General features: G+C 44.7%; 1 long non-coding RNA gene across 4 annotated transcripts; it reads left to right on the top strand.

Annotated features, from left to right (window-relative positions):
• Positions 1-15,375: 15,375 nt before the first annotated feature.
• Positions 15,376-19,911, top strand: LOC109776089 (uncharacterized). Of its 4 annotated transcripts, none has more exons than XR_005766897.3 (5): positions 15,376-15,863; positions 16,011-16,404; positions 16,494-16,736; positions 16,844-17,485; positions 17,644-19,911. It is a non-coding gene; the product is annotated as an uncharacterized lncRNA (long non-coding RNA). The 4 variants fall into 4 exon arrangements; XR_006668978.2 differs by lacking the exon at positions 17,644-19,911 and having other exon boundaries at positions 15,566-15,863; positions 16,844-17,112; positions 17,201-17,573; XR_006668979.2 differs by lacking the exon at positions 17,644-19,911 and having other exon boundaries at positions 15,569-15,863; positions 16,844-17,054; positions 17,201-17,573.
• The last annotated feature ends 748 nt before the right edge of the window (positions 19,912-20,659 follow it).

Here is a 20,659-nt window from a genome sequence, read left to right as displayed (position 1 = left end):
TAACATATGCATGTTACTAGTCTAAGTTACTACCCACTGTGGCTAGTCTTATACATACATTAGTTGTACTCCCTCCGTTCCGAACTACTTGTCGCGGAAATAGATGTATCTAGAACTAAAAAATGTCTAGATACATCCATTTCTACGACAAGTAATTCCGAACGGAGGGAGTACTATATATGATATATCTCAAAGATATGGTACTGCATAAGAAATGAATATATGCATTAGTTGCACATCTACATGCTACAATATGACATTAATTATATATATCTTGAAGATATGAAGATATGGTACTGCATCGAAGAATGAACGTGTAGATTAATTGCACATGTACATGCTACAACATTACACTAATTATATATATCTTGAAGGTATTGTACTGCATCAAAAAAATGAATGTGTACATTAATTGCATATCTACAGGCTACAACATTACATTAATTATATATATCTTGAAGATATGCTACTGCATCAAAAAAATGAATGTGTACATTACTTGCATATCTACAGGGGACAACATTACATTAATTATCAGAAATGTTAGCTAGCGACCGTCAACTATGAGAGTTTTCGCAGTGACCCTCGATTCGTTTGCACAAATCCTGACGCAGGATCCAAGCCATGTCGGATTTTCAAGCTGGTTCACTGCAAGAAACAATCCGACGAACTAATTTTCAAAACATAGAAGCCAGCCCACTGGCTAGCAACACGTCCCTCCACCTGGTACACTTGGGTTCAAATCCCACTCTACCACTTTTTATTTTTATTTATTATTTATTACAGTATAGGAGACGATAGTGTTTCTATTAAGAGATGGCATTTTTTATTATTATATTAAGAGATGGCATTTTTTTACTATTTAAGAGATGTCATTTTTATATTAAGAGATGGAATTTTTATTATTCGGAGATGACATTTTTATCAAGAGATGGCGTTTTTTTGGTTTATTAAGATATGGCACTTTTTTCTTTTATGTTCATATGGCACTTTTTGTTTAGATGATGGTATTCTTAAATTTTTAGCATGGTATATTTTTACTTTTATAGTTCATACAACTATTTTTCAATCAGTCATCTGTATATTTATAAAATTAGAGAGATGTTTTTTTATAAAGTAGCATGACACTTTTTTCATAAGTTAGATCATATTTAGGGTCGTTTTTTATCTACAGGCTACAACATTAACAGCAAATGGCTACAATATTGCATCACACTTTGTAAATATGCACCGCCTATATATCACAGTACGTAAGACATTGGATACGTACATTAATGGACCATAGAAAAAATTAGATTGAACCCAGGGGCGAAGCCTTAGGGCACGACTCGTCTTTCCCACATAAAAGCTTAGGTATGTAATTGTTGGCTCATGTGAGACAGTTTTTTCATTTTGCCTCTGGGCTTATCAATTGGCCCTTCTTACTTTCATGTCTTTTACTGGTTGAGCCCACATATCTTTTTTTGCCGACGTTTCTATTTGTATATACTAAAATCCAAAAATATAGTTAAAAAACAAAAAACAAAAAAATCGGCCAGAAATTGATGCTTTTTCTACATGCATGCAAATTTTCATGAGCATTTTGGAGTATCGATTTTTGGAGCATCGATTTTCGGCAAGAAATTGATTTTTTCCTTCATGCGTGCAAATTTTCTACATGTTTTCGAGCAAATATAGTACATGAGCATTTTGGGGCATCGATTTTTTTGTCCACACCTCCACAAATGTGACTCCATCGCAAAAATTTGCATGCGTGTAGAAAAACATTAATATTTTTTTGCAAAAACAATCAAGGATTGTTTGAATTTGTTTACTTTTTTTTAATTTATTGTTCAACCTATTGGGCTATCCTTCTAAGCAAAATAAGATGCATAAAGGATAAACTTCACATGCAATCAAAATATGTGACATGATATGACCATCACCATCTTGTGCTTTTGATCTCCATCTCCAAAGCATCGGCATGATCTCCATTGTCACCGGCTCGATACCTTGATCTCCATCGTTGCGTCAGGGTCGTCTCGCCAACTATTACTACTACAACTATTGCTAACGCATAGCGATAAAATAAATCAATTACATGGCGCTTAATGATTGACAAGCAGGTCTTACAATAATTAAAAGACAACCCTAAGGCTCCTGCCGGTTGTCGATATTACAAAGTATGATCATGTCATACAACAACATATATCACATCACATCCTGACCATATCACATCACAACATACCCTGCAAATACAAGTTAGACGTCCTCTACTTTGTTGTTGCAAGTTTTACGTGGCTGCTACGGGCAACTAGCAAGAACCGTTCTTACCTACGCAAAACTACAACGGTGATTATCAAGTTTGTTGTTTTAACCTTCCTCAAGGACCGGCCATAGTCAAATTTGATTCAACTAAAGTAGGAGAAACAGACACCCGCCAACCACCTTTATGCAAAACAAGTTGCATGTCAGTCGGTGGAACCGGTCTCATGTATGTGTTCGTGTAAGGTTGGTCCGGGCCGCTTCATCCCACAATGCCGCCGAATCAAAATAAGATGTTGGTGGTAAGCAGTATGAACATCACCTCCCACAACTCCTTTGTGTTCTACTCGTGCATATCATCTATGCATAGACCTGGCTCATGATGCCACTGTAGGGGAATGTTGCATGGAAAACAAAAAATTTCTATGCACACGCAAGATCTATCCATGGAGATGCATAGCTACGAGAGGGGAAGAGCATCTACGTACCCTTGTAGATCGCTAGGCGGAAGCGTTTATCACGCGGTTGATGTAGTCGTACTCTTCGCGATCCGATCACGATCCAACCGATCTAGTGCCGAACGGACGGCACCTCCGAGTTTAGCACACGTGTGGCTCGATGACGTCTCCTCCTTATTGATCCAGCAAGCGGGAGAGGAGAAGCAGATAGGATCACAACCAACACGATGGCGTGGTGGTGATAGTGGTGGTGGAGAACCGACAACGCTTCGCTAAGCGTCGCCGAGACGAGGCGGTGGAACTACTGAGTAACGGGAGAGTGAGGGGCGCCATGGGCCTGGTGTGTCCTCTTGGGGCGCCCCCTCCCCTCTATATATAGGTGGAGGGGCGTGGGAAACAGCCCCTCCAAGCCCTAGGGCGCAGCTAAGGGGAGAGGACTTGGACTCCAAGTCCAATCCTATTCCTACTAGGAGTCCTTCCTTTTTTTGCCTTCCCTAGCCACATGGGCTTTTAAGGACCTGGTGCGCCTAGCCCAATAAGGCCAATGCGCCTCCCCGCAGCCCATTCTAGCCCTTGGGTCGTGGTGAACCCACTTGTGGACTTCTGGACCCCTCCGGAATCCTCCGGAACCTTCTGGAAGCTTCCCGGTACAATACCGAAAAATGCACCTTTTTCCGGAACCCAAAATATGACTTCCCATATATAAATCTTTACCTCTAGACCATTCCGAGACTCCTCGTGACGTCCGGGATCTCATCCGGGACTCCGGACAACATTTTGTTACCACTCATCAAATATCCCAATACTACTCTAGCTTCAACGAACGTTAAGCGTGCGACCCTACAGGTTTGGGAATTATGTAGTCATGACCGAGACACCCCTCTGGTCAATAACCAATAACGGTACCTGGATGCCCATATTGATTCCTGCATATTCCACAAAGATCTTTTATCGGCTGAACCTTTATGACAACATACGTAGTTCCTTTTGTCTGTCGGTATGTTACTTGCCCGAGATTCGATCGTCAGTATCTCTATACCTAGTTCAATCTCGTTACCGTCAAGTCTCTTTGCTCATTCCGTAATACATCATCTTGCAACTAACTCCTTAGTCACTTTGCTTGCAAGCTTCTTGTGAAGTGTATTACCGAGAGGGCCCAGAGATACCTCTCCGATACACGGAGTGACAAATCCCAATCTCGATTCACACCAACTCAACAGACACCTTTGGAGATACCTGTAGAGCATCTTTATGATCACCTAGTTACATTGTGATGTTTGATAGCACACAAGGTATTCCTCCGGTATCCGGGAGTTGCATGATCATCTCATGGTTGAAGGAACATGTATTTGACATTAAGAAAGCACTGGCAATAAACTAAACGATCATATGCTATGCTAACGGTTGGGTCTTGTCCATCACATCATTCTCCTAATGATGTGATCCCGTTATCAAACGACAACTCATGTCTATGGTTAGGAAACCTTAACCATCTTTGATCAACGAGCTAGTCTAGTAAAGGCTCACTAGGGACACGATATTTATTTATGTATCCACACATATATTTAAGTTTCCAGTCAATACAATTTTAGCATGAATAATAAACCTTTATTATGATTAAGGAAATATAATAATAACCATTTTATTATTGCCTCTATATGTTGGAAATATGCCCTAGAGGCAATAATAAAATGGTTATTATTATATTTCCTTGTTCATGATAATTGTCTATTGTTCATGCTATAATTGTGTTATCTGGAAATCGTAATACATGTGTGAATACATAGACCACAACATGTCCCTAGTGAGCCTCTAGTTGACTAGCTCGTTGATCAACAGATAGTCATGGTTTCCTGACTATGGACATTGGATGTCATTGATAAAGGGATCACATCATTAGGAGAATGATGTGATGGACAAGACCCAATCCTAAGCATAGCACAAGATCGTGTAGTTCGTTTGCTAGAGCTTTTCCAAATGTCAAGTATCATTTCCTTAGACCATGAGATTGTGCAACTCCCGTATACCATAGGAGTGCTTTGGGTGTGCCAAACGTCACAACGTAACTGGGTGGCTATAAAGGTGCACTACGGGTATCTCCGAAAGTGTCTGTTGGGTTGGCACGAATCGAGACTGGGATTTGTCACTCCGTATGACGGAGAGGTATCTCTGGGCCCACTCGGTAATGCATCATCATAATGAGCTCAATGTGACCAAGTGTTTGGTCACGGGATCATGCATTATGGTACGAGTAAAGTGACTTGCCGGTAACAAGATTGAACAAGGTATTGGGATACCGACGATCGAATCTCGGGCAAGTAACATACCGATTGACAAAGGGAATTGTACACGGGATTGATTGAATCCTCGACATCGTGGTTCATCCGATGAGATCATCGTGGAACATGTGGGAGCCAACATGGGTATCCAGATCCCGCTGTTGGTTATTGACCGGAGAGTCGTCTCGGTCATGTCTGCATGTCTCCCGAACCCGTAGGGTCTACACACTTAAGGTTCGGTGACGCTAGGGTTGTAGAGATATTAGTATGCGGAAATCCGAAAGTCGTTCGGAGTCTCGGATGAGATCCCGGACGTCACGAGGAGTTCCGGAATGGTCCGGAGGTGAAGAATTGTATATAGGAAGTCCAGTTTCGGCCATCGGGAAAGTTTTGGGGGTCACCGGTATTGTACCGGGACCACCGGAAGGGTCCCGGGGGGTCCACCGGGTGGGGCCACCTATCCCGGAGGGCCCCATGGGCTGAAGTGGGAGGGGAACCAGCCCCTGGTGGGCTGGTGCGCCTCCCTTGGGCCTCCCCCTGCGCCTAGGTTTGGAAACCCTAGGGGTGGGGGCGCCCCACTTGGCTTGGGGGGCAAGCCACCCCCTTGGCCGCCGCCCCCACTTGGAGATTGGATCTCCTAGGGCCGGCGCCCCCCCAGGGGCCCAATATAAAGAGGGGGGAGGGAGGGCAGCCGCACCCAAGCCCCTGGCGCCTCCCTCTCCCTCCCGTGACACCTCTCCCTCTCGCTGAGCTTGGCGAAGCCCTGCCGAGATCCCCGCTGTTTCCACCACCACGCCGTCGTGCTGCTGGATCTCCATCAACCTCTCCCTCCCCCTTGTTGGATCAAGAAGGGGGAGACGTCTTCCCAACCGTACGTGTGTTGAACGCGGAGGTGCCGTCCGTTCGGCGCTCGGTCATCGGTGATTTGGATCACGACGAGTACGACTCCATCAACCCCGTTCACTTGAACGCTTCCGCTCGCGATCTACAAGGGTATGTAGATGCACTCTTTTCTCTCTCGTTGCTAGAAGACTCCATAGATTGTTCTTGGTGATGCGTAGAAATTTTTTAATTTCTGCAACGATCTCCAACAGTGGCATCATGAGCTAGGTCTATGCGTAATTTCTATGCACGAGTAGAACACAAACTTGTTGTGGGCGTAGATGTTGTCAATTTTCTTACCAGTACTAGTCTTATCTTGTTTCGGCGGCATCGTGGGATGAAGCGGCCTGGACCGACCTTACACGTACGCTTACGTGAGACAGGTTCCACCGACTGACATGCACTAGTTGCATAAGGTGGCTAGCGGGTGTCTGTCTCTCCCACTTTAGTCGAATCGGATTCGATGAAAAGGGTCCTTATGAAGGGTAAATAGAAGTTGGCATATCACGTTGTGGTTTTACGTAGGTAAGAAACGTTCTTGCTAGAAACCTATAGAAGCCACGTAAAAACATGCAACAACAATTAGAGGACGTCTAACTTGTTTTTGCAGCATATGCCTTGTGATGTGATATGGCCAAAAGGATGTGATGAATGAAATATATGTGATGTATGAGATTGATCATGTTCTTGTAATAGGAATCACGACTTGCATGTCGATGAGTATGACAACCGGCAGGAGCCATAGGAGTTGTCTTTATTTTTTGTATGACCTGCGTGTCATTGAATAACGCCATGTAAATTACTTTACTTTATTGCTAAACACGTTAGCCATAGAAGTAGAAGTAATCGTTGGCGTGACAACTTCATGAAGACACGATGATGGAGATCATGGTGTCATGCCGGTGACGAAGATGATCATGGTGCCCCGAAGATGGAGATCAAAGGAGCAATATGATACTGGCCATATCATGTCACTATTTGATTGCATGTGATGTTTATCATGTTTTACATCTTATTTGCTTAGAACGACGGTAGCTTAAATAAGATGATCCCTCGCAATAATTTCAAGAAAGTGCTCCCCCTAACTGTGCACCGTTGCGAAGGTTCGTTGTTTCGAAGCACCACGTGATGATCGGGTGTGATAGATTCTAACGTTCGAATACAACGGGTGTAAGCCAGATTTGCACACGCAATACACTTAGGTTGACTTGACGAGCCTAGCATGTACAGACATGGCCTCGGAACACGGAAGACCGAAAGGTCGAGCATGAGTCGTATAGAAGATACGATCAACATGAAGATGTTCACCGATGTTGACTAGTCCGTCTCACGTGATGATCGGACACGGCCTAGTTGACTCGGATCATGTTTCACTTAGATGACTAGAGGGATGTCTATCTGAGTGGGAGTTCTTTGAATAATTTGATTAGATGAACTTAATTATCATGAACTTAGTCTAAAATCTTTACAATATGTCTTGTAGATCAAATGGCCCACGCTAATGTTGCCCTCAACTTCAACGCGTTCCTAGAGAAAACCAAGCTGAAAGATGATGGCAGCAACTATACGGACTGGGTCCAGAACCTGAGGATCATCCTCATAGCTGCCAAGAAAGATTATGTCCTAGAAGCACCGCTAGGTGACGCACCCATCCTAGAGAACCAAGACGTTATGAACGCTTGGCAGCAGCGTGCTGATGATTACTCCCTCGTTTAGTGCGGCATGCTTTACAGCTTAGAACCGGGGCTCCAAAAGCGTTTTGAGCAACACGGAGCATATGAGATGTTCGAAGAGCTGAAAATGGTTTTCCAAGCTCATGCCCGGGTCGAGAGATATGAAGTCTCCAACAAGTTCTTCAGTTGTAAGATGGAGGAAAATAGTTCTGTCAGTGAGCACATACTCAAAATGTCTGGGTTACACAACCGCTTGACTCAGCTGGGAGTTAATCTCCCGGATGACGCGGTCATTGACAGAATCCTTCAGTCGCTTCCACCGAGCTACAAGAGCTTTGTGATGAACTTCAATATGCAGGGGATGGAAAAGACCATTCCTGAGGTATATTCAATGCTGAAATCAGCGGAGGTGGAGATCAAAAAGGAACATCAAGTGTTGATGGTGAATAAAACCACTAAGTTCAAGAAAGGCAAGGGTAAGAAGAACTTCAAGAAGGACGGCAAGGGAGTTGCCGTGCCCGGTAAGCCAGTTGCCGGGAAGAAGCTAAAGAATGGACCCAAGCCTGAGACTGAGTGCTTTTATTGCAAGGGAAGTGGTCACTGGAAGCGGAACTGCCCCAAGTACTTGGCGGACAAGAAGGCCGGCAACACCAAAGGTATATGTGATATACATGTTATTGATGTGTACCTTACCAGCACTCGTAGTAGCTCCTGGGTATTTGATACCGGTGCGGTTGCTCATATTTGTAACTCAAAGCAGGAGCTGCGGAATAAACGGAGACTGGCAAAGGACGAGGTGACGATGCGCATCGGGAATGGTTCCAAGGTCGATGTGATAGCCGTCGGCACGCTACCTCTACATTTACCTACGGGGTTAGTTTTAAACCTCAATAATTGTTATTTAGTGCCAGCTTTGAGCATGAACATTGTATCAGGATCTCGTTTAATTCGAGATGGCTACTCATTTAAATCCGAGAATAATGGTTGTTCTATTTATATGAGAGATATGTTTTATGGTCATGCCCCGCTGGTTAATGGTTTATTCTTAATAAATCTCGAACGTAGTGTTACACATATTCATAGTGTGAATACCAAAAGATGTAAGGTTGATAATGATAGTCCCACATACTTGTGGCACTGCCGTCTTGGTCACATTGGTGTCAAACGCATGAAGAAGCTCCATGCAGATGGACTTTTGGAGTCTCTTGATTACGAATCATTTGTCACGTGCGAACCATGCCTCATGGGTAAGATGACCAAGACTCCGTTCTCCGGAACAATGGAGCGAGCAACCAACTTATTGGAAATCATACATACTGATGTGTGCGGTCCAATAAGTGTTGAGGCTCACGGTGGCTATCGTTATGTTCTCACTCTCACTGATGACTTGAGTAGATATGGGTATGTCTACCTAATGAAACACAAGTCTGAGACCTTTGAAAAGTTCAAGGAATTTCAGAGTGAGGTTGAGAATCAACGTGACAGGAAAATAAAGTTCTTACGATCAGATCGCGGAGGGGAATATTTGAGTCACGAATTTGGCACACACTTAAGGAAATGTGGAATAGTTTCACAACTCACGCCGCCTGGAACACCTCAGCGAAATGGTGTGTCCGAACGTCGTAATCGCACTCTATTGGATATGGTGCGATCTATGATGTCTCTTACCGATCTACCGCTCTCATTTTGGGGCTATGCTTTAGAGACTGCCGCATTCACTTTAAATAGGGCTCCGTCGAAATCCGTTGAGACGACACCATATGAATTATGGTTTGGGAAGAAACCTAAGCTGTCGTCTCTAAAAGTTTGGGGATGCGATGCTTATGTCAAGAAACTTCAACCTGAAAAGCTCGAACCCAAGTCGGAAAAATGCGTCTTCATAGGTTACCCTAAGGAAACCATTGGGTATACCTTCTACCTCAGATCCAAAGGCAAGATCTTTGTTGCCAAGAACGGGTCCTTTCTGGAGAAAGAGTTTCTCTCGAAAGAAGTAAGTGGGAGGAAAGTGGAACTTGATGAAGTACTACTTCTTGAACCGGAAAGTAGCGCAGCTCAGGAAGATGTTCCTGTGGTGCCTGCACTGACTAGAGAGGAAGCTAATGATGATGATCAAGGTACTTCGGATCAAGTTACTACTGAACTTCGTAGGTCCACGAGGACACGTTCCACACCAGAGTGGTATGGCAACCCTGTCCTGGAAATCATGTTGTTAGACAACGGTGAACCTTCAAACTATGAAGAAGCAATGGCGGGCCCAGATTCCGACAAATGGCTAGAAGCCATGAAATCCGAGATAGGATCCATGCATGAAAACGAAGTATGGACTTTGACTGACTTGCCCGATGATCGGCGAGCCATAGAAAATAAATGGATCTTTAAGAAGAAGACAGACGCGGATGGTAATGTGACCATCTATAAGGCTCGACTTGTCGCTAAGGGTTATCGACAAGTTCAAGGGGTTGACTATGATGAGACTTTCTCACCCGTAGCGAAGCTGAAGTCCATCCGAATCATGTTAGCAATTGCCGCATACTATGATTATGAGATATGGCAAATGGACGTCAAACGGCATTCCTTAACGGCTTTCTTAAGGAAGAATTGTATATGATGCAGCCGGAAGGTTTTGTCGATCCTAAGAATGCTAACAAGATATGCAAGCTCCAGCGCTCCATCTATGGGCTGGTGCAAGCATCTCGGAGTTGGAACATTCGATTTGATGAGATGATCAAAGCGTTTGGGTTTACACAGACTTATGGAGAAGCCTGTGTTTACAAGAAAGTGAGTGGGAGCTCTGTAGCATTTCTCATATTATATGTGGATGACATACTGTTGATGGGAAATCATATAGAATTCTTGGGAAGCATAAAGGCCTACTTGAACAAGTGTTTTTCAATGAAGGACCTTGGAGAAGCTGCTTATATATTAGGCATCAAGATCTATAGAGATAGATCAAGACGCCTCATTGGTCTTTCACAAAGTACGTACCTTGACAAGATATTGAAGAAGTTCAATATGGATCAGTCCAAGAAGGGGTTCTTGCCTGTATTGCAAGGTGTGCAATTGAGCACGGCTCAATGCCCGACCACGACAGAAGATATAGGAAAGATGAGTGTCGTCCCCTATGCCTCGGCCATAGGGTCTATTATGTATGCCATGTTGTGTACCAGACCTGATGTAAACCTTGCCGTAATTTTGGTAGGAAGGTACCAAAGTAATCCCGGCATGGAACACTGGACAGCGGTCAAGAATATCCTAAAGTACCTGAAGAGGACTAAGGATATGTTTCTCGTTTATGGAGGTGACGAAGAGCTCGTCGTAAAGGGTTACGTCGATGCTAGCTTCGACACAGATCTGGATGACTCTAAGTCACAAACCGGATACGTGTATATTTTGAATGGTGGGGCAGTAAGCTGGTGCAGTTGCAAGCAAAGTGTTGTGGCGGATCTACATGTGAAGCGGAATACATGGCGGCCTCAGAGGCAGCACAAGAAGCAATCTGGGTGAAGGAGTTCATTACCGACCTAGGAGTTATTCCCAATGCGTCGGGCCCGATGACTCTCTTCTGTGACAACACTGGAGCTATTGCCCTTGCCAAGGAGCCCAGGATTCACAGGAAGACCAGGCATATCAAGCGTCGCTTCAACTCCATTCGTGAAAATGTTCAAAATGGAGACATAGATATTTGTAAAGTACATACGGACCTGAATGTAGCAGATCCGTTGACTAAACCTCTCCCTAGAGCAAAACATGATCAACACCAGAACTCTATGGGTGTTCGATTCATCACAATGTAACTAGATTATTGACTCTAGTGCAAGTGGGAGACTGTTGGAAATATGCCCTAGAGGCAATAATAAAATGGTTATTATTATATTTCCTTGTTCATGATAATTGTCTATTGTTCATGCTATAATTGTGTTATCCGGAAATCGTAATACATGTGTGAATACATAGAGCACAACATGTCCCTAGTGAGCCTCTAGTTGACTAGCTCATTGATCAACAGATAGTCATGGTTTCCTGACTATGGACATTGGATGTCATTGATAACGGGATCACATCATTAGGAGAATGATGTGATGGACAAGACCCAATCCTAAGCATAGCACAAGATCGTGTAGTTCGTTTGCTAGAGCTTTTCCAAATGTCAAGTATCATTTCCTTAGACCATTGATATTGTGCAACTCCCGGATACCATAGGAGTGCTTTGGGTGTGCCAAACGTCACAACGTAACTGGGTGGCTATAAAGGTGCACTACGGGTATCTCCGAAAGTGTCTGTTGGGTTGGCACGAATCGAGACTGGGATTTGTCACTCCGTATGGCGGAGAGGTATCTCTGGGCCCACTCGGTAATGCATCATCCTAATGAGCTCAATGTGACCAAGTGTTTGGTCACGGGATCATGCATCACGGTACGAGTAAAGTGACTTGCCGGTAACGAGATTGAACAAGGTATTGGGATACTGATGATCGAATCTCGGGCAAGTAACATACCGATTGACAAAGGGAATTGTATACGGGATTGATTGAATCCTCGACATCGTGGTTCATCCGATGAGATCATCGTGGAACATGTGGGAGCCAACATGGGTATCCAGATCTCGCTGTTGGTTATTGACCGGAGAGTCGTCTCGGTCATGTCTGCATGTCTCCCGAACCCGTAGGGTCTACACACTTAAGGTTCGGTGACACTAGGGTTGTAGAGATATTAGTATGCGGAAATCTGAAAGTCGTTCGGAGTCCCGGATGAGATCCCGGACGTCACGAGGAGTTCCGGAATGGTCCGGAGGTGAAGAATTGTATATAGGAAGTCCAGTTTCGGCCACCGGGAAAGTTTCGGGGGTCACCGGTATTGTACCGGGACCACCGGAAGGGTCCCGGGGGGTCCACCGGGTGGGGCCACCTATCCCGGAGGGCCCCATGGGCTGAAGTGGGAGGGGAACCAGCCCCTGGTGGGCTGGTGCGCCTCCCTTGGGCCTCCCCCTGCGCCTAGGTTTGGAAACCCTAGGGGTGGGGGGCGCCCCACTTGGCTTGGGGGGCAAGCCACCCCCTTGGCCGCCCCCCCTGGAGATTGGATCTCCTAGGGCCGGCGCCCCCCCAGGGGCCCTATGTAAAGAGGGGGGAGGGAGGGCAGCCGCACCCAAGCCCCTGGCGCCTCCCTCTCCCTCCCGTGACACCTCTCCCTCTCGCTGAGCTTGGCGAAGCCCTGCCGAGATCCCCACTGTTTCCACCACCACGCCGTCGTGCTGCTGGATCTCCATCAACCTCTCCCTCCCCTTTGCTGGATCAAGAAGGAGGAGACGTCTTCCCAACCGTACGTGTGTTGAACGCGGAGGTGCCGTCCGTTCGGCGCTCGGTCATCGGTGATTTGGATCACGACGAGTACGACTCCATCAACCCCGTTCACTTGAACGCTTCCGCTCGCGATCTATAAGGGTATGTAGATGCACTCTTTTCCCTCTCGTTGCTAGAAGACTCCATAGATTGTTCTTGGTGATGCGTAGAAAAAATTTAATTTCTGCAACGATCTCCAACACTATAGCATATTTCCATCACCACCATCTCGAGCCGTCGTGGATCTTGTGCTGATGGGGCTGGCCGCCTTCATGGCCCTGGCGAGCTTGCCAGCCGCTGCCGGAGACCAAATCCCCGATCTCTATGAGCTAGCTAGCCGTCCTAGACGCCTCGCCATGCCCCCTAAGCGGCTGAGCCCCGCAGCCACCTCGCCAGCCGCCGTTGGAGCCGAGCGCGCAGGCGAACGGGGACGAGGACATCGCGTACAGCGGAGGTGTTCCAGGGACGATGAGGAGTTCCAAGAAATGGAAGAAGCACTCCCCGACAACCTCCTTCGTGGAATCCTCGAGCGCCTTGACCCGCGCAAGACGGCAACCCTTCCCGCACTGGCTCTTCCTCCTGCACCTTGACGTCGGCCACTTCCCTGGCGCTACACCGGTCGAGACCATGGGCACATTCACAGCCGCAACACATCCATGTATCCTCCTCCGGAAGGGTACAAATCTGACTGCAAGATTGCTATCGAGGCCTCCCCAGCTTCTGCATGCCAGTCCTGAAGGGAAACAGTGATCCAGAGGCAATGACAAAGTTGATTCAAGCCGGCTCCTTGCCTTGGTGAAGCTGTGATGTGGGATGGCGCCATGGCAGTGGTACTCTAGCCCAATGCCACGATGCAAGAAGGACCGCTCAATATTTCCTCAGGTTTGATCTTCTTTCTAAATTCCATGGGTTCCCATTGGTTAGTATTTGGTGGTTAACAGATGGAATTACATGATGCTTAGAATCAATGGATTCATACCTTGCATGGTTGGAATCTGAATGTGCTTAGCCGGATAGATCATTTGTGTACATACTAGATTGGCCAGACCACACACGGGCATTTATATAGTCGTGAAGCATGTTGCTTTCTTCAAGTGATTGCGCTAAGAACAGGGAATAATAATGTATACTGCTAAGTGATTCAGAGTTAAGTGACTAGTTCTTAAAGAGAGAGGAGGCATGCTGGCCATATTCTGAGACTAATACAAGGTGGATGGGTGTAGTTAGGATTATAATGTTAATCTGTTGACACATCAAACAAAATAGATTATAATGTTAACCTGTTGCTACTGCCCTTTGTACAGAAGTGGAATATGTTAATCTGCTTCTGCTGCTACACAAAGAAAAGTGCAGTGAAGTAGCTATTGCTCCGCTCTAGAAACAGAGCACACAGCCAAACAGAAATGCAGTATATAGAGACAGACACTGAAATAAATGATGGTTGAGACAAAATCCACGTACTGAATAAACTTACCATCTTACCACTGAAAGGATCTGGAATAGATCACTGAAACAAAGGGCTCCCTGCAGCCCATCTCCCAAATGCAACAGGCTATGCATGCCCCAAGATTTGATGTGTGACTGAACTTTTTTGTGTCGACTGAATTCTTTTGTGTTGTTATTACAATCATCAGTGGAGATTTAAAAAAAGACATTGTGGATTGGTAAGACTAAGTTCGAATTATCATATTTAATGGTTCATAATTTTTTATTCCAAAAGAAGATGTTACACAAAAATACATGATTGATTTGATAAATTTAGATTTTACCAAAGGTCATGCATGTCGCTGCTGCATGAATTCAATCGATATTCCTTTGTTTGCACTGATGTATAATGAATGTAACTGATTTGCCCCCCTCGGATCTACCCCTGTTTCAGTTTATTTTTTCTGAAAATTGGTGCTACTTCCGATTGCTCACTATTTCAGTTTGGATGATATGATACAAGCCCCTATTTCAGTTTATTTTTTCTGCAAAATTATTATTACTAGCCAAGGATTGAACCAAGAAATTTCATGTTGCTGACTACATATACCTGAACATGGTGGCTTCAACTTGGTTACAGTAATCCTTGGGCATGATGCTAGAGTAATTCTTGAAGTTTCATATATTCTGCTCTTTCTTTACTTATCAGTTAGCTTAATTGCATACATGTGAATAGATATGCTTGCTGCACCTAGCATAATAGGATTAGGAGGTGTATTCAGTGGAGTGGAATTAATTGGTTTTGACATCTCTGTAATATACCGTATCTGTTGACTTTGCAGCCGTCATCTCCGTCGACTTCGCCGCAAGGCCATCTGCGGTCGCCTCCGCCGACTTGGGAGGAAGACCATCAGCTATCGCCTAGACCTAATTTGCCGCAGGTACTTTTGAAGCATCTGATGGGTCTCGTCTGTTTGTCAATTCGTCAGTTTACTGTAGCCAACATAGCTGTTGCCGACAGTAGACTACATTTGACTGACAAGCAACACATGCCCTCCCACATATATGGATTATGTTTGTACTTGACAGCAGAAGACTAAATTCGTAAAAGAAGATGTATGTGATGAGTTCACTGGTTAAAAAAATACAGGATGCTTCAGTGACCCCATTGTATGAATATGTTTGTTTAAAAACAAGGTAGCGTGTGTGTTCTGAGTGGGGCGTTTCAGAGGCCGAGCTACCTGACTCCCGTTATCTGGGACGAAGGTTGTTACGTTGTGATGGGTGCTGCTCACTTTTTCAGTCCTTATACGAGTTGGAATACATCGGTGCCATGGGCTGGGGTGCTATCTTTGTACATGGGCCTCCCCATGGGTGCGTGATGCGGGGACATGATGTGCCTCCTGGGCTAATGTTACAGATCGATTTGCATTTACCTCGTTAGACTTGTCTCAAAAAAAAAAAAATTACCTCGTTAGACCGGTCATCGCCTTCCTCCCGGCGCACTGGACATGGGACGGGTCCCCATGGACGGGATGGAGTTCTTCTTCGAAGATGACGATTCGGGGTAATCTTCTGACATATCTTGCAATTTTTGTTATGTTCTGGTATTGGGAATCGATTGGGCGTGTGCGGGGTCTTTGTTCTGGTAGGTTTTTTAAATCTGAGTCGTCTCCTAAAAATTAGATCTAACTCGGTGTTCGTCTCGATGCAGGGTCTATCTTAAAGGGGGAAGTGGTTGCAGTGGAATTGGCTGTTGCTTCTATTTATGGGGCTCGCACAGGCAATGGAGATTAGATTTCTTCCCATGCAACAGTGGAAGAATGGAGGCCGGAGAGAACGGAGGAGGACGGCACCCAGAAGAGACAATCATGACAGAGGAGATTATCGATTCATACATCTGTGGTAGCGAAGTGGTGGCCAATTCAATGTCCCCTGAAAATATGAGCGGCCAAAGAAGATGAGATGCAGAGGGGGTGGTCATCTAAAAATCACAGGGCTCCTGCTGGACACGAAGGAAGTTTACTTGTGATCTAATCTTTTATTTTGTGACTCTGTATAATGGTAGCACATAATGGAGTAAACGAGTCTTCATGTGAAATTGACAGGTGATTATGACATGCAAAGCATCATATATCTTCATTTTTCTGGTTCAGGATCCCATGTGTGATTCAACAATTAATTGGTGTCCTTGCAGAATTAGGATCAGTTAGGATGCAGATGAGAGGGAGAACAATCCCAGCAGAGTGCCTCCTGTGCTTGAGGCTTCGATATGTGCTTATGCTGATAACAAGGCAGGTACTGTTGTTAATCCAGCTAGCTCGCTTCCGTCGAAGAAGTATATGAGTTTTACAACTTTTACTCTTTGGGAGACTGACTTTGGTGTCCGGTATGCAAAGAGCCGACTCAATGTCCATCGTATAAATTGCATGCATGCACGGTAAGTCAGAGCTAAACTGGTTATTGAGTCCTTGTGCCCCAAGATTATTATTTTTATTTGCCTGCATTTCAATGTGCTTATGCGGTCTGGTTTGAGATCATTTGCAGGGTAAACCACTGCAGTCCAATAGCAGATCAAGGCGGTGTGGCTGCACTGCTATGATGCGGCTACTGAGATCGGATGATAACGGCTCGTACGGGTGTGAGCATATGTCAGAAATGATCATGAACTCTCTGTTAACTGTATGGAGAAGTTACATTGAAAGTCGCATCGACACATAGATAGGTACATCGGGGACATGGTAAAAGAACAAACAATGTAAGCACATGCAAAGTTTACAGCATCGTGGACAGTTTTTTTGGTGTCAGTGAAGGAGGTCCCGTTCACAAAATCTGCCATATTGGATATTTTCTGAATTCCTTTATCGGTTGATTATCTGAATATTTGTTCTGATCTGCACGCAGCATTGCGTCGCTGTGGGTCTTGATCTTGAAGAGGGTTGCGGCCACTTCGACCCCTTGTTGGCGTTAATCCTACCGAGCCATGCAGCAAGTTATGAATCAGAGCACATGTTAGACGATATTTGACGGCGCTGCGGCAACTGATGGTGCATGCTCTGAAGACGAAGAAGTCACGAACAAGCCTGCCAAAAAAGCCAGGATAGTTTGACCGCCTAGTGTGAAATGACACTAGTAGATTTTAGAGCAGGAATGGTTAGCCCTGTTTCATATCTTGTGCACGATATGCTGGTGGGTGACTTGTCCTAGTAATCGCCTATGTAATTGCGTTTATCACTCTGCGTTTGAATTCATGTGTCTTTAAAACTTTGTCGTTTGATTATTCACCACTTGAAAGAGTGGTTAAGGTCGATGCATGCGGCCTCCTGATCCCTTGTTCTGCTTTCTAGGTCCGAGCATGGAACAGAGTGGTGATGGCACTTGTGCCAGCGCTGCTGGACATACTCGTCTCTATGGGATACCACTGTTCATTAATTGAGAATACAGTAGCTGGTAAATGACTCGTACCTGAAATACAGGAGAGGAATACCTGCCTGCGGCTGATCCCAGTAAAGACAAACGGATGTGATAGCGGCCACCAGGTAGCTCGGCCTCCAAAGAGCATTTCCGGTGTGTTCATTCCTATATTTTCTGTTATGTATGTTGGTTGATTTTATTTACAGAAATTTACAAAAAGAGTTTACTGATGCTGCTCCTGGAGGTAATTAGCCAGTCACTGAATGCTTCCTCTGTTGATGTTGCTTCTTTAGGTAAAGACCTGGCCAAATGGGGATCTGCAATTTGGATTTGGGGATCCTCAATTTCTTTTTTGCAATAACCTGAAATTGTTTAGCAAATACTAGGAAATATGCCCGTGTGTTGCTACGGCTCTAGAATAAACCTATACATGGTCACAATACAGGATAGCAACATGTCTCCTTTTAATTTTGTTTCAAACCATTCGAAATATGTTAGATTTTACTTTAATTTAGTTCGCTTATTCCACCATAAAGCATTCATGTTGAAAAGGAGATAACGTCTGTCATTTACATTCCAATCTTTTTGCTTGCAGCATTGTTAAGAATTGCGCACCAATCTGAGAAAACGTTTGTACCCAAAAAAAAAGAGTCGATAAACTTTCTTGTATCTTCAGCCATACATCATTTACTCATATTTAAAAATTTGCAATATTTAATCCAAGAAAAAAATATGTGAATTACAGGACTAATTGTACTGATGTGACTTGAGATTTGGTTAGTTTCACACGCTCATACTTCTTTAGTTTTCTTGTAAAATAATATGGCGATATTTATACTATTCAGGGGGTTATCCATCCGTAAGATTATTCTTGAACTTGAAGCTAGCTAGTAATCACCATGAGTTCAGTTGGCATTCGAAGTAATCACCAAGCCAATCAACCGTGAGCATCCGGACGTTAGCTGCGAAATGACGGACGGCTGGATGGGCTAATGAAGATTAAACCTCACGTTTTGTACACGGCAGTGAGACGTCGACCAGAAGGACTTACCAGACAGGGGCGTGGCGGATTCAGATATCCTACTGCAGCTATCGCTGCTCTCCAAGGCGTTAGTAGTTCAGAGAGTTGTTCAATAGCTCTCCGTCCAGTGCCTGCTCAATACACGGCGATGACGACCTCCTTTGGGCACTCGTAGGCAGGAGAAGAGAGGACCGCGGCTGCAGATCACTCTCGGCGTTGCTCCCGTGCCGCTTGAAGGTCACCGGCTCGGGGCAGAGCAGGACCTTAAAGGCATGGATACGCCAGACCTGAAGGACGGCACTGGAAAGGGTGGCGCAGGGGGGGACGTTGCTCGCGCTCACGGCGGACGCCGGCGGCGCAACACGCGTAGAAGGTAGACGGCGGTGCTGGATCTCGCCTAGAGCACGGAGGGGACAGGGAGCAGGGGGAGAGGTAGGCAGTAAACCAGAAAGGAATGGCCATGTATGGCATCTGCCCTCGGCGGAGCTCCGTGTCGTCGGCAACCTCCGCGACAGACACCCAGAAGCCCATCGTGTCGGCGTCGTTGAGGAATCGCCCCTGCTTGCTGTGTCCGACCTCAATTTCAGAGAAACCGGAGACGGGGGATCGTCCGCGGTTGGGCAACGGGTAAGGGGAGGAGTCCGGGGCAAAGACTGTTGCGTTCCACCGGCCGGAGGAGGGCAGCGGCTCCGGTGGCCGGAGATCGAGGGGGTGGCGGCGGTGTCCGACCTCCAACAGGCTGTGTTCTCTTTCTGAGGAGACGAAAAACGGAGAAACCCTGCTCTCGAACCGCCGCCGCAGCCTGACTCCACTCTCCCCGTCAACCCCCTCTCCCTCGATCCAGCGGCGTGGTTAGATTGAAGCCCCCTGAATTCCACGACCGATCTGATTCTATCGATCGAGGCAGCTCTGTTCCGATTTGTATAGTTTTTTTTTTAGGAGGAGTGTCCGTGTCGCGCGGGGTGTAGGAGGCAGCGTGGGCTGAGAGGCCCGGTACAGCGATCCTAATCATTTTTTATGGATTTTTTCCTTACTTATATGGATGGCATGGTGGGTAATTATTTATTGTATGGCAAGTCTTGCATGCCTAATAATTAGAAAAAAAACAAATAAAACATAAGCAGGGAAAGTCTTGCATGAAGAATAGTTAGAAAACAAATTAAATATAGGACGGTTTCCAAAACAATCAAGGTGCCCAGGCACCTAGGTGCCCCAAACAATTTACCTATATATATATATATATATATATATATATATATATATATATATATATATATATATATATATATATATATATATATATATATATATATATATATATATATATGGGATTGACTATTCGTCACCCTGGGTAAGGAATAGTTATTCTTCACCCCCTCTATTTTACCAGCAATGCGCTGTAATTTTACGTTCAGTATGTTTTATCTTATTTTTGACGTAAAAAGAGACCGTAAGAAAATATATAGTCGCCGTAAAAAATATTTTATGTTATGTAAAATTACAAACGTGAAAACATAGTGTAAAATATACATAAACTCCAAATTTTCTTGTCTTATGATCTATATTTTTATTTTTTAAACCAAATTTTACGTAGTGAATCAATAGGAATGTAACTATTTGAATTCCAAATGTCATTTAATTATGAAGTGATCGTAAAATTACCTCGGGTGAAAAATAACTTATTCTACACCCTGGGTGATGAATAGCATCACTATATATATAGAGAAAATCCATCCTACCACCCGATGGTAGTTACCCCACATATCTCATATACTACCAAGTGGTACTATATATATTATTTTATTATTTTAAATATGTTCATATACTATATCTAAGATACTTCAAAGCAAGTTACATGAAAAAATTGCATATGAGTCTATAGATTTTGTTATATTTATGAAATACGTACATATTTGTACGTAAAAAAA

Source organism: Aegilops tauschii, chromosome 1, assembly GCF_002575655.3.
Source record: "Aegilops tauschii subsp. strangulata cultivar AL8/78 chromosome 1, Aet v6.0, whole genome shotgun sequence".
Classification (NCBI taxonomy): Eukaryota; Viridiplantae; Streptophyta; class Magnoliopsida; order Poales; family Poaceae; genus Aegilops; species Aegilops tauschii.
The sequence above is the reverse complement of the archived record's forward strand: the minus strand, read 5'-3'. Positions and strand labels throughout refer to the sequence as shown.